The following is a 5,176-nucleotide window of genomic DNA, read 5'->3' as shown; positions in this document are numbered from 1 at the left end:
CATCCAACAGCTGGAAGTAATAGAGCTTCCCATTCAGGCCATTCAGGCACTGCTGGTACCGCCTTTAATGCGAGACACGATGAGGTTGTTTTCTCTCGACTGAGGGACATGTCATGTAATTAAATGGTCTTACTCGCTCTCTTAATGTAATGTGTCACATTTATATGTGGCACAGAATCGAATCGAATCGAATCGAATTGAATAGAATAGAATAGAAATTTAAAAAAGCTATATTAAATAAGATTAGGTTAAGCAATGCAAATGGCAGAAAGGCACATATTGTGCAGTGCATTGGTGGATTGTGGGAAGAAACTGTCTTTGAGTTTGTTAGTTCTGGTCCTGATGGACTATAGCCAGTGGCGGTTCGAGGGGGCCAGTGCTCCCCTAACACCGTGCTTTCCCCCATCCTATGTTTGGTTCAAGCCAGACCAAAAACTGAAAAATATACCACCCAAGTTCCAAGTTCAGTCAGTAACCCAGCCCCCTGTTGACAAACCAAGTAGTTTTGGGTACTAGTCTTGTCTGGCAAAAGTTTCAGTCAGCAAACCCCTGCCCCCTTGACAACTGTATTCCTAGGGGGAGCAGCAACTATGGCCCCTGTGACAAAACCATTGGCTCCTGGCTGCCCCCCAACTAAATTTGGTCTCGGACCACCACTGCGCCTACCAGAGGGCATAAGGTCAAAGGAGTGGCGGCGCGGTGGGTGCTGTCACCTGCCGTTGCCTCAGCTCTTCCAAGGCAGCGAGATGTGAAGATGTGCCGTCTCGACCGCCCTCTGGGGCCTCTTCTGTTCTGCCTCAGACACGCTGCGATGCAGTACGTCAACGCGCTCCATGGTTGAAGAAAGAAGAAAGCACAGGTGACAAAAGTACTCAAACTTGGTACTTCATGAGAAGTACAGATATAGTACTTGGGGAAAAAAAAGGTAAAAGTAGAAATGGTGAAAAGAAATCCCGTACTTAACCATTTATAAACCAATCCAAAACGTTCGCATTTTATATTTCCTTTGGGCAAAGCTAACAAAATTCAATAGTTATTTAGTTTGTTTCTGCCAAATGGTTGAGATGTCACTTGATGCAAAAATAACACAATAATGGCAGAAACAGGAATGAAAGTTACTGTTTTAAAGAAATACAAAACTCAAAGTTTTGAGGACATTGGATTTACTGTATTTTGGGATTTTCTATTATTCCTTTCAATGTATTGTAGAAAATATTAAATATATAGTGACGATTTCTGACTTTATCTCATTTGTAATAGCACAATTTTATTTGATTAAAAGGTGTTATGAATGTTAAATGATTCCTTTAAAATAGACTTTACACCGATCTGATCGGCTTGATCGGTATCGGCCGAAAATTTGTCTTAATTCGCCGATCCACAAAAGACATTTACTCCGCGTTGCCATCGTGTACAGTATATTTGAATCCGAAAGCTAGTTTTATTTTAGCCTCGTCGCGTGTCTTTGACGTAGTACTATAAATATCTGACGGCCAATAAAGTTATTTAAAAAAAAAAAAAAAAAAACATGTCGTCGGTGTGGGACAGACAACACGTAATGCTCGGATCAGACTACAAGACAAAATTTGTCTTAATTCGCCGATCCACAAAAGACATTTACTCCGCGTTGCCATCGTGTACAGTATATTTGAATCCGAAAGCTAGTTTTATTTTAGCCTCGTCGCGTGTCTTTGACGTAGTACTATAAATATCTGACGGCCAATAAAGTTATTTAAAAAAAAAAAAAAACATGTCGTCGGTGTGGGACAGACAACACGTAATGCTCGGATCAGACTACAAGACAAATTTGCTCTTTCATGATTGCTGCAATGAAATCCTGTATTCCGATACCACCGCATCCTGTTATTTCCGCTCATCGGGCTTTATCTTATCAACTGAAATGCGACCGGATACACCCGTTACCGTGGCAACGACAACAAGAGTGGGTCGCGCCGACTGTATTATAAAAACAAAATGGGGAAAAACGTGTGTTGGTGGTCACCGGTGCTCAGGAGAGGACGTTCGTTTAAGGCTTGCTTGAGGCATGTTCACGTACTTTTAATACGATACGGCTCGCAAGCAGGCAACAAAACGTTATGTAGCCTAGCAAGCTAGTGTTAGCACTAATAGTTGTACGTAAACATGCCGCCGTTCTGTCGAATCATGCTCTAAAGTTTCACTGTGGGTGAAGCACTCGCGGCATGGTGGACGACTGGTTAGAGCATCTGCTTCACAGTTCTGAGGACCGGCCCTGCCTGTGTGGAGTTTGCATGTTCTCCCCGTGCCTGCGTGGGTTTTCTCCGGGCATTCCGGTTTCCTCCCACATCCCAAAAACATGCGTGGTAGGATAATTGACAACTCTAAATTGCCCGTAGGTGTGAATGTGAGTGTGAATGGTTGTTTGCTTGTATGTGCTGGCAACCGGTTCAGGTTGTACCCCGTCTCCTGCCCGATGATAGCTGCGATAGGCTCCAGCACGCCCGCGACTCCAGTGAGGAGAAGCGGCTCAGAAAATGGATGGATGGATGGAAGTTAGCACCCATTATTTCTGTCATGTTGTAATGTTGGTTTGACCTGACTGATTAGAATACACGATCTGACTAGAGGAGTGATTTCCAACCTTTATGGAGCCAAGGAACATATTTTACAATTGAAAAATCTCACGGCACACCAACAAACAAAAATGTCACAAAACGTGGATACATTAATTACTGTTCGTACTTCCTGCCATCTAATAGAAGACCATTCATTTGTTCTGTCTGTCACTATGCCTCACTGGCATAAATAGAGGAACAAATATTCAATTATTACGTTTTTTTTCATGCCGTGGTACCGCTATTTGATTGACAGTTGACATTCAGCGGACACACCCACAACACTTGAAAGCGGAGAGAACGGCTTGACATTTCACCGTTTCGAAGCATTATTTTATTCACTTGGCGGGTTTCAGCATTCTCACCTGCAAAGTTTCGGCATCTGTGTGTGCGTTTTCTCGTGGCGAGCTCCTGACTGCAAACAACGCATGCATGCACACGTTCAGGCCCACACACAAGCGTGACGGGGCCTCAGGGAGGTTGTCAGTGTTTCCATGTGGCCTTCCAGGACTGCATTTGCAGCAAAGCCAAGCGTGGAGGCCCCACAGCTTTCCTTTGCTCACCCTGCGGCGTTATCAAAGCAGATCATCTGTCTGTATTTCTGCAACTACGCAAAGCTCCTGTGTAAAGTTCCCTTTTAATAATTCTACTCACATGTCTCTCTGTCTCTGTCGTATTGTCTTCAGCACTCACACTGCTTCCAACTGAGCCACCCAAGACAAATATTTAACAGCTTTCCAAGAGGGTCAGAAAGCAAAGGTCTCAAGCACTACTTGGTAGTTTTTTGATGCGGTGTCACTTTTAATCCAACAGGTGTCGCCAAACACCAAAAGACCTTGAGGAGAATTCTGGCTGTGAATATTAACATCATAATGTATAGATAGCTAGATAGCTAGAGAGCTAGCTAGCTAGCTAGCTAGCTAGCTAGATAGCTAGCTAGATAGATAGATAGCTAGATAGATAGATAGATAGATAGATAGATAGACGAGTAGGGAAAATGACCATTGGTGATATAAGGCATAACGCTATTACTGAGCTACTGTAACACTACTTCCGTCCGTTCCACCAACTACTGTAGTTTGAGTGGACATTTGTAATTCGTATGATAAACTGTAGCGCACTCTAGTGGTCATTCCGAGACGTGCAGGCAAGTTGACGCTAGTACATTCAGTTCGGGTGGATTTTGTTGTGGGAAATCTAAATGACTACGTGGATGAATTCCTATATGAAATGGAACTTTTATATTGTAGCCATATTGTATCTGACAACCTCAATGTGCTACAATTGGTCGCTTTGTGGAGCTGACCTCTAAACTAAAAAAAAAAAAAAAAAAAAAAAGGCCTTTGGATGTACTTAATTCGAAAATGTACATCAAAATGTATTAAACAAATATATTTAATTGTTTTCGAGGATAAGAGGACGAAATGACGTCATCACCCGACTTTTTATAAGATAAGATGAGTAAACCGTTTTGAGGTAAACTAGTTCGTTCTGTTCTGATTTATAGGGGCAATAAAAAGTCTTTCGAAATGTGTTTGGATTACAGTGCTCCCTAAATCATCTTAACTAATTGGTTAAAGGCAAGAAATCAATGTTATTGCATGTACAGACAGTACTGTTCGTTCAGTGTGACATTATTTCTGATCTATATTACAGCCAGCCACAAGGTGGCGGTAGATGTATGTTGCCTTCTCCTTTTATGTTATGTTATATTTTATCACTGTTTGTCATTTGTTGTATCACCCTGACAGTAGTACATGATTAAAATGATCTGTGCAAAAAGAAAATCCCTCTCTGGGCCCATCTTGTACCACTAATTTGAGTTTTAAGAAACCGAGGAAAAACAACCACTCAGAGACAGAAGGCGTCACCGACGAGATGTCATTCATTGGTCCAGACCAGTACTAAAACTACTTGGCTGGTACATTCGCAGGCACACGCCCCCCAGCCTCATGTTGACTTGTTTGTTGGGCTTCAGGAGCTTTGCTGAAACTTCCATGGATGAGCCACCTCCGTTTTCAAACTGTCAACTTTTATAATTGGCCCATCTATCCGCAGCTGATATATTCTGACAGGCTGAACAATTAAATGCTCACCCACTTGCTTCTTATTAAACAATATAAATGTGGCAGAAGACATTAAGATGGAAAGTAAAAGAAAGAAATATTTTCAAAGAAAAGAAGAGCGTAGATTAGAGTCATTGTTAAGGACAGTTGACAGGGTTAAAAGGGAGAAGAACGTAACAAAAACTTCATTAGTCACACTGCAGCTACTTTTTTTTTTTGCAAATATGCAGCATCACGTGAGAACAATTAATAAAAAAAAAAACAATAAGCGCGAGATTAGTTACAGTTACTTTGAGCTGTTTATTTATCCATCCGTCCATTTTCTGTACGGCTTATCTTGTGAATCGTTTGCTTTGTTGTAGCGGGCCAAAACTTTAAAAATGAAAGTGAAAAGTGCACTTAATTAGGGGAAACTACAAGTGAGACCAAAAAGCTGAAGCGATACATTTTCAATTGAAGGTCAAAATCCAAACGTCACAATGGTCCTGCAATTTGGAATTCAACCAAATAATATAC

Source organism: Phycodurus eques, chromosome 3 (genome assembly GCF_024500275.1).
Source record: "Phycodurus eques isolate BA_2022a chromosome 3, UOR_Pequ_1.1, whole genome shotgun sequence".
NCBI classification, from domain to species: domain Eukaryota; kingdom Metazoa; phylum Chordata; class Actinopteri; order Syngnathiformes; family Syngnathidae; genus Phycodurus; species Phycodurus eques.
Note: the sequence above shows the minus strand (reverse complement) of the source record.